This window comes from Pezoporus occidentalis, unplaced genomic scaffold, assembly GCF_034315485.1.
Source record: "Pezoporus occidentalis ecotype Australia unplaced genomic scaffold, CSIRO_AGI_Poc_V1 ctg23, whole genome shotgun sequence".
NCBI lineage: Eukaryota > Metazoa > Chordata > Aves > Psittaciformes > Psittacidae > Pezoporus > Pezoporus occidentalis.
In genome coordinates, this window is record NW_026914180.1 from 4,053,068 (window position 1) to 4,063,631 (window position 10,564).

The window sequence follows — 10,564 nt, forward strand, 5'->3', positions numbered from 1 at the left end:
GTTTTAAGGCTGTACTACATAGAGGCAGTGCCTGAAGAAGGCAGTACATGCACAAGGCTCCCTTGTTTGCTCTCTTCCCCAAAACCATCTCCAAATAAGCCCAGAGCCAAGTCCTGTGTAGTGTGGATGTTGGTCTTCTCTAACAGGAGCTAGCACCAAGCAGGGTACAGGCAAGCCCAACCTGTGCTGCAGCGACCAGGGACCAAAGATTACTACCTGACCTGCTTTTATTACATGTGCTAAAAGATACATTTATAGCAGCTATGCTGGTACATTCACAGTGTATGCTAAACCTACATCATAGCCCTCAGTCTGAATCCTAAGCTGGTTACTGTTCATGAACTGCCTTGAGTAGTGTCTTACCTAGCCCCTAAAGCTCACTGCTTCTTTCGGATCATTTTGAGGAGATATCCTGCCTCAGATTTATATGCAGTGTCAATGTACTTGAACAGGATTGCCTCAGGCAGTCTCGTTCAGGTATGCTCCTTTAAAGGTTGTGCTGAGCTGTGTTGATTACGAATACTCCCTGTCAAGTGTATTTACCAGCAGCATTTGTTCCCAGCGTTGCTGGTGGTCTAATGCCCGCTGAAACATGAAGAAACCAAGAGCTTCATAATTCAAATGCTACTATGTTATTGAAAATTACCAGCAGCCTCCCTATCCCTGGTTGTCAAAAAGGCCTTGGGAATAAATACTTCAGTGATAGCGAACAAAAGCTATCTGAAAACCCTACCCCCTGCCCTTCATCATGACTTACCTGGTGACTGCTGACCCTTTGATTTAAGTGTGCAAACTGTTAATGTGGCAACTAGTGTAAGAGCTTAGAACAGGGCAGGGATTTTGCCTAACAACAGGGATAAGGTTCTTGATGATTTTGCTAATATATATAAGTGGATTTACTATGTGCCTGGTTTTCTCAGTTCTCAGGCAACCTTAGCTGCAAGTGCAGTTTAAGCTAAATTGGAGGGAAATACATGTTTTTAGAGATGAGTCATCTGATATATTTTAGATTTCTATTCTACAGTGAGATTATTCTGGTTTAGACTCCATTGAAGGATAGATGAGATCTGCATTGACTAGAAACTGAGCCCTTAGTATAACTCAGAGGCAGACAACTCCACTGTAGCTGCCTATTGCTAGGCATACTAAATACCTGTCCCAGCAAATCCAGTCAGTCTGAGCCCAGGATTTTTGACTCAAGCCACATGTGAAAGGTGAATGTGCCTTAAGCTGACAATTTTGGATCCCTCTTCTTACATTTCAGTAATACCGCTGTTGACAGAAGGATGGTTGTTTCTTTTCATTAAGCAATTGAGTATCTGTTCTGCAGATCTTATTTTGGGGAGAAAAGCAGTTGGGTATCCAAGCACTATAAATCAGTTTAATCATTCTACTTATCTTGGTATATGGAGTGGTTACAATAAAGAATTTAGCTGACCATCTTTCTTCAGCTGTCAGCTGCTCTGGAGCAGTGGAGATATTTCTATCCTTTAGAAAGAGCTCTGCAGCTGCCTAATGTCTAAAGCAATTCAGGGACCTGTCATAGGCTTTCCCTGTGACAGCTGTGAGTGAAATCTTGCAACAGAGGGGAAGGAAGTGAACTTACTTTGCTCTTTTAGCGTGGATGTAATCAGCATCATTACCCAAGGGAATTGAGCTGTAAATCTAATGTCAACTTCAAGGTCAGTATCATCCAGAAGGCTTCCTAGGGAGAGACAGGTTCACTGTGATGAAGTATTTTGACTTACTGCTGTTGTGTTACTTTTGATTATGTAGTCAGGTACATGAACTGTTACCTCAGTGGCTACTTCCTACCTGTTTCCACTTATGAAAGTGATTTTGAAGACTAAAACAGCATGCACTGAAAACCCATGTGTCAGAGAAGGGCTTGAAGTATAGTGCTGGGGGCCAGACTGTTAAACTGCCATACTCCTTGGCCACCATAATTCCAAATCCGAAGGAGAAGGTGAGTTTTATGAGGCTGCAATTTCAAGATGAATTTCAGTCCTGGCCCTTTCTTTCGCTGCAATACCACCTTCCACTCTCCTGCACAGCCTGTGCTCAGGGCCTTTCTGCATGAGCAATGGACCTGCCTTTTATACATGCCTATGATGAGATTTAACCAGCAGCATCCAGAGCTGTGACCAATGCTACAGTAATTTGAGCCAGTGAATTCCTTTATTCTCTCTCCTTTGTTCTGTCAATTCTTCTGGAGAACAACTTTCATCACTTGATTTCAAGTTTCCTGGGGAAGTCTGAGGTCATAGATGAGTCTCTCTACCTTCACCAGATGTCTCTCTGTGAGTGTGTGTGTGTCTTTCCCTCTGCTTTTCCTTTACTGTTCCAGAAGTTCTTTATAGAGGGTTGTGGTCCTTTAGCAACCTCAGAGCTACAATAGTCTGTCAATATCACCACAGCCAAGCAAGCTTCTGCAGAAGCTTGTGCTTACTGATGTCATGGGAGATCACGTAGAAAGAGTAATGGGTTTATCTAGAAATCAAAGTATACACAAACAACCACAGACCCTTAAAGGTATCAGGTTTTAATTCTGTATGGCCTCACACTTTCTCCATGCGGTGTTATGGTCATACTGAGTTGTCACTGCATTGAGTTATGTGACCACAGTGTAGGTGCATAGAACTCAATCCTATAAAATATAGTAATTCATATTCTAGAAAGTCTTCAGCAGTCCTCTCCCTTCTCTATACTATCTCCTGCCTCACAGTATGTTTGGCTGATGTCAGACGTCCTGAGCTGATTCTTCTTCAAAGAGTCTTTAGAATGGACTCACTCATGCATGGCTCCAAAAAAGGACCTAACTGTTGTCAAAACCTTTCAGCACAAGTTTAATGACAGCAGACAGGGGTATAAACACTTCTTAAAACTAAGTATACCTCACAGCTCTTTTTTATATGACTGGTCATGAAATATATTGAAATGGTGCACTTCTGAAAGAAGCCAGAGAGGTTTTACCAGCATTGCTATTTCCAAAAGCTGCATACATTTTCTTATGAGTCTTATGAGCCCAAAGCTACACCTTTCTAAATGGTAATGGCAATGTACCTGGTGAAGGTAAGAATTTCAGTACACAGAGATGTTACAGTCAGTGGCCTGATACTTATCGTAAGAAATACTGAGGCACTCCACTGAGCACAGACTGCAGGTGGCTATAGCTGTTGGCAATAGAGGTGACCGGTAGGACCCTCCATGGAACACAGTTTTAAATCACAGATGAAAACAAGACTGAACAAAATAACCACAGTACAATCAGTGCTGTTGTTAACCAACAAAGTCTCATGAAAAAGTCATGAGTCTGGGTTTTCTAATCCAAGTCTGCTGTGTGCTTCATCTTTAAGAATGAACCCAGGTTTATTTTACCAATACACTTCAGTTCAAATGGAGGCAAAAAAGCTCCAAAATGTTCTTTCTCCATCCTGTCCCCTTCCCCATGTATGTTCCCTTTCCCTTCTCTTTTTAACCCTATCTGAATAACTTGCAAGTGAATACTCATGTTTAAACACCTGTGACTAAATATTTTTCTGTCCTAACTCAATTTGTCATCAGTCATTACTTCATAAGCTGGCTTCAAATCTGAATACTGATTGATGTTGGGTGGACATTACAAAATCCTCTGTTGGAATTTCATTGCACTTTCTAAATTCTAAGAATAAATTATACAGCAATTCCTTGTAATATGACTGAAATGGTAGCAATGCCCCCAGTAAGAACATTCCAAGAGGACAAATTTTCCTCTTGTTTTATTCCCATGTAAACCCACAGGCAATATTTCAGTCAAAATACTTCAAAGCAACATCTGGTAACAAAAGTTTTTAATTTTGCAGAGCTCAGTTAAGACCTCGTAGGATCAGATTTCTCTAATCTGAAGCCTAGCCCTAATGCATATTTATACACACGGAGGCTCACCACTGTGCAGTCAAATCATGTAAACTTCTATTTGCATATGATAAGATTTACACATGCACAGGCTATAGTTGTTCTTGTAAATGAACAGCTTGTGGAGGTGCTTGCAATATGTGCAGGGATAGCAGGTCTCTTTTCAGGCCTGGTGACTTTTGCTATCAAATTTAGGTGAGAAATAGGTATCAGCAGGACTTTGTATAAACCTTTTAATCATAAATGCATGACTTCTTCCATTGTCTTCAACTGAGGTGCTGACTGTGCACCTCAAGATCTTGGACCATAAGCTCCATTCTCTCTAAAGGAAGTTTAACATCCTACAGTTAGGCTGAAAAATGGGTAGCATGCATGTTTCACTGTGCCCTCCTAAATTCAGTTTCTGCTACGTAAGTTTGATTTCAACTATATAATGCAAGCTAATAAGACTAGGAACTGCTTTTGTAGAAAGCCAGCTAATAGATTCTCCCTAAATTACTTCTTGCCATAATAACTTTATTTGGTGGCATCTCATCACAAGACTGATGGGGCCATGCCTCTTTGTGGTGAATGGATAATGAAGCAGTGTAAAAAGGACCTGCCTTAATTTAATTAGGAATAAAATACATTATATGTTAACTTATAACTTATGTGGCAGGAAAGAGATTTGCAATGTAACGCATTTTCCACTTTCTTTCCTGTTACTTTTTTAGCACACAAACTAATAACCTGTAACATATAATAATGAGAATGGGCATGAATGTAATTTAAACCATGCAGAGCTGCATGGTGACAGAAAGAAATCTTAACTTTTATGACAAAGTATAATTGTAGCAGTCATCATGCACATCTTTGTGTGAGTCCTAAGGTTACGTATTACTGGAGACCCTTTATTCTCATAAAGTTCTGTATATTTACAGTAATTTTTGATAATAACAAATAAACGAATGTGGCCCTATGTTGATGTATCTTTCACCAATATCATTGTCTTGGGAAAGTGCCTATTGACTCCTACACTGATTCCTTTTCACAGGTCTAGTGAGGAGATTGTTGACCCAGGACCAATTTCCTCCTTTGCCATAGATGTCTTGAGAGGTGGGAGCCACCTTTTAGTCTCCTTGGCCCAAGAAGAATTTGAATACTTGGCCCTTGTACTTGTAAGTGGCCTGGCATTATCCTGCTGTCCCGTGTAACACCTGGAATACTTGGGGAAAGCAAGCACCTCAGAAGAGAGTTCTCAAACCAGACAGGAAGGTGTCTGCACCAGATGATAACAGATGCAACAGGCAGATGTGTTTCTTAAATCTCACTCCCTCCACGTTCCAAGCACTTAATGCAACACTTTCCTCCATTCAGGTTTAATTCCTGAGCTCTATTCTCTCCTTGAGAAATATAGTAGAGATCAATACTGCCTTACAAAGCAAAGACTGCAGTGGTGGCAAGGCTTATGTGTCACACAATACCTCATGTTGGATAATTCAGTAGCCATAAGGCACCAACATCACCTCCAAGCATATTAGAGCCTTCAGTACCCAATCTCTATAGAAGGTAGTGAGCAACCTAGCAGCCTCCTACTTCCCTTCAACTACTGCAAGTGCTTAAACCAACAGGCATTTGAGCGTTGCTTTTGGATCTGGAGGACCTTTATTAAAAATGCAATGGAGAAGCTGCAACAAGGAGAAGCTCCCTCCACAAAAAGGAACTCCATACATATCCCTGGTTCACCTTTAGTCTCAAGGTAGGAGATGCACCTTTAATCACCTATGATAAAAGAAAGCTAACTCAGGTTCCCCGGATCCTGGTAGAGTGTTTAAAGAAGCTGGTTATTTCTGAAAGATGGAGACCAAAAATACCATTCAAGCCAGGTTTTGAAGGAATGCAACAACTGATGATTGTGATTTACAGATCTGCATCAGCAAGATAGTCATCAGCCCAGGGTGTGAGAGGCAGATGGACAAACATAGCCTTATTGATATTCTCCAGGCAGTTCTCTTAACTCTTCCCCTACAGATTGCTTGAGACATGTTGGGACTTTTAATATTCAAATTAAAGATGTGCAGTCCTTCACTACCTGGAGGGTGGTGAGGGCAGTAGTGAGTGTTTAGGCTTTCTTTTGATCCAGTGCTGGGTGTTTCCCTCTCAACCAGGTGAAAAAAGCATTTTGGAGGGTAAATACTCTGAAAACTGCGAGAAGCACAGATGTGGTGGTAATTGGAGAGTTGTCTCAGCTGTGTGGAATCAGATTCCAAGCAAATCTATCTGCCAGAGAAAATCAATCTGAAGGGAAAACCAAATCAAAACCATGAAGAAAACAGAATTAAAGTGGAGAAAATTCTAGTCTACCATTTCCAAGACCTTATAAAAAGAACAAGCCAATTCAACACTGCTGAAATGGTATTACCGTCTTATCAAACAAACTGAAAGAGAATGTAAAGGCAATGCTTTTATATATACAAACTGTATTTGTAACCTCTTTTTTAAAAAAGGGTGCAAGCCCAGCAAGAACACTGTTGAATTTCAAGTTTTTGCTGACACATAAAAGGAGCGACTAAATCCTTGTAACCTCCACTATATTTTTTATGTATTTTATGTATATTTTATGTATATTCAGAGGCCCTCTCAAGTAATAATTTATGGCTACATGAATTGACATAAATCAGGCTGCTACATAAGTTTAACTTTCTTTTTCTGTACCCTAATAACCATTTACAGAATAAAGAACTTCCTGTTCAGTTGATAGCTTCTTCTCTATTCAGTCAAGATTACTGAGTTCACAGAAATGCTGGACATGGCACTGGAGCCATCACAGATGACAGCTAAAAACTGCTTAGCTCTAAAATCTGAATGAAAAATATTTTTTTTCATATAAAACTTGAAAACTAGCCAAAACTGAATTGCAGTTTAAATTTTCTCCCCACTCCACAACTCCAAAGGTAAGACTCAGTAAGAATAAAAGCTTTGATTAGCCTCCAAAGGTCAAAATGGGCTGGGACACTGCAAGCAGAGAACAAGCAGCTCAGTAACAACTTCATAGGCTGAAATTAAGATCACATACTGCAAGACTCCCAATAAATCTACGTCCTCATCACCTGTCATCTGTCAGCAACTTGAGAAGAAATGCTATAGACACGGGCAGACACATGGCTGATCCTTCAGCTCAAGTTTTCTGTACCTACGGATATACATATGATCATACTGCGCATGTTTGGGTGAACATCTCTGTTTATATCTTATGTATGCATGATATAAATTATATATATGTAAATATATATATATAAATTGCTCTGTTCATTCCTAACACCTTTTGAAGAAACTGGCCTTTTTTAAGCAGATTGGTTGGAGAATTAAGTCTCAGAGTTATTATGAGATTCGTGTAAATAGCCTGGGAGAGAAGGGATCAAGATTATAGCAATTTCTCACTAAGGAAAGGGTTGCAGTATGAAGCCAACTAATACTTAGAGAACCCAAATCCAGGATAGCTGTTAGGAACATCCCAGCTGGAACAAATGCTTCATCTGAGCCTTTCCCTATTTTGGAGACCAGAAAACTCCCTTTATAAGAATGTGGCCTTCATTTCCTTAATGCCTGTGTGATTCTCTCTCCTGATTTTCCCAATGTTCTCTTCTACTAGTAAAATTTATGTCTTGGTAGTGCTGCTTGGTATGAGAGAAATACAAAGTTTTTAAATGGCCTGGAAGAGGAGAAATGTAATATTTTATTGAAGGACTGAAATGAACTGTGGGGAGAAAAAGAAGGTGGGGAGCAATCTGGAGGTAGATTCACGTGGTGATTTGGGTTTTGTTCTTTTTTCAGTGAGCTTCGCTTCTCTTTTTTGTTTCAGTGTATGTTTGTTTTTCATAGTGCCATCTTTTGGTGATTTCTAATGTTTAGTTTAAGATCTCTGTTTTCAAGAACTTGTTGTGGCCTTCAGTGTCAAATGGGTAAGTATTTTCATTTATTGCAGTCAACATTTTAGAACAAATAATAAAAGCAGTTGAGCTGCTCATTTTAACACTGAAGAAACATACGTGCTGAGTCACTCCTGACAGTCTTTAACCATAGTCTTTAAAGCTTAGGTTAGCTGCGCACACTACTGATCCAGCTGAGTACTCTCAGCATCTGGATATTCTTTGGATCACATCTGCACAGGACACAGCACATGTAGAAATCCTGATCCCTCTTTTACTTTCTCTTACCATCCCATAGACCCACCCTCAGATGGCCTAACCAGAAGCTTTTCTTGAAAAGAATGTAAGGCCAGGCCCACTGGCTTTGAAACAGCAATTGGAATCTAGTTCTTAACAAATAAGCATGCACTTGCAATGATTGCTAATGCCAGGTGCTGTTTCTGTTTAACTTTTAATGAAGAAAATAAGAGTTTTATATCTGTAACAGCTATCTTAGTAACATACCTCCCAATCAGTCCTATGTTGATTAATTCTAAACGTAACTAGTCAGCAAAAGCACCCCAGTGGCTGAATTTATTTGTCAGATTAAGAATATACATGTGTTGTCATAGAACTATCTATGTATAGTGTGAGGTTAATGTTCGTGGGGCTTGACTATAACACTTCAGTCAATTGTGTTTTTTTTTTCATTTTAAATAATTCATCACTGAAAGGATCACCTTGGTTTCCCCTTCCCAGACAGACTGCAATTAACAGTGACCATATTTCTTTAACTACATAAGCTATGCTGGTTTTGGTTTAAAAAACTGAACAGCATTCATATAATGTTAATTAGAAATAAGTAGTGTCTGCTTGTAACGCAAGCTTTTTCATCTTATTGATGAGTTCTTTTGAGTTGCTCTAAAGTACCTGTCCTGGTTTCAGCTGGGATAGAGTTAATTTTCTTCCTAGTAGTGGGTATAGTGTTTTTTGGATTGGCTATATGCCATATCAGAAATATTACACAATTTTTACGATAGAACTGAACAAGCGCAGTGGTGGTAGAACTAGAATGGCTTCAGCATGTGAAAGTCCAACACCACACACCAACTCTCCTGCCCTGAAGGATCACTATGACAGATAGAGCCTGAAGTCATGGACTAAATGAACTCAATAGACATCTTAGAGAGATGACCCATAGACTAAGGGAGTAATATCTGGTGTATATATCAAAAGATTCAAAAAGTGATGGTGATTAATTGGGATATATTGGAAAATGTGGACCTGGGCATGATGTAAATGATATAGAATAAAGGGTGGATCCTGTCCTGATTTTGATGGAGATAGACTTAATAGTCTTTCTAGTAGCTGGTACAGTGCTGTGTTTTGGATTTAGTATGAGAATAATGTTTATAACACACCAGTGTTTTAGTTGTTGCTAAGTTGTGTTTCTACTAAGTGAAGGACTTTTCAGCTTTTCATGCCTTGCCAGTGAGTGGGCTGGAGGGGCACAAGAAGCTGGGAGAGGACACAGCTGGGACAGCTGAACCAAAATGGCCCAAGGGATATTCCATACCATGTGACATCATGCTCAGTATATAAACTGGGTGGAAAGCTGGCTGGAGGGCTGCTGTTTGGGAACTGGCTGGGCATCTGTGGGTGAGTGGTGAGCAATTGCATTGTGCATCATTTGTTTTGTATATTCCAATTCTTTTATTGTTATTATTATCATTATCATTATTATTATTTTCTTCCTTTTCTGTTCTATTAAGCTGTCTTTATCTCAACCACGAGTTTTCTCACTTTTACTCTTCTGATTCTCTCCCCCATCCATGGAGGAGTGAGCAAGCAACTGTGCGGTGCTTAGTTGCTGGCTGGGGTTAAACCATGACAACTTCGTAGTGCAAGTTATTCCTCACTGATCTCTTATACGGAGGTTGGGTGAGAGCCTAGATAGATTCTATATTTCAAAGTAAGTGGCTGTTAAATATTGATCCATTTAAGTTAACAAGAGCCTTCTTGTCAAGTTTTTTCTAAGCTCCTATATGATTTGCACTTTTATTTAGGCGTCCACATAAAAGAACTTATTTTTGTAAATGGTTTGATAAAGACATCAGAAACAGCATGCAGGAGGTGAAAAAATAAGAAGAAAAAGCACTTACAGCTGCACAGCAACACATGATTAATTCTTCTTGTAACTGCAATAGCAATGATTGCTTCATTTGCTGCCCTTGATGCAGGGAGAATCTGTCATCTCAAAAGTTTTTTCTTGCTGTCTATTAATTCTTCTGAATGTACTTGCTGAGGTATACCTCACTTGTCTTCTCAGGCAACTAACAGTTGTTGCCATGCAGCAATACTACAGATAACTACCCCTGAAGAGATAGTAAAGCCTGCTTTAAACTAAACCAAGCCAGAAAACCTAAACCCAAAGCAAGCGAACAATAAACCCCAGCTAAACCATGGCAGACATAGTGGCTGAAATGCCCTGGTAAATAGCTGTCATGGTTTAAGCCCAGCCGGTAACTCAGAGCCATGCAGCTGCTCACTCACTTGCCCCTCATCTTACTCCCCCTGCTCCCGGAGGGATGGGGAGGAGAATCAAAAGAAAGTAACTCCCATGGGTTGAGATAAGAACAGTCCAGTAACTAAGGTATAACATAAATCACGGCTGCTACCACCAATAATAATAATGATAAGGGAAATAACCAGGGAAGAGAACACAGTCGCTCACCACCTACCGACCGATACCCAGCCTGACCCGAGCAGTGATCTTGCCCTTC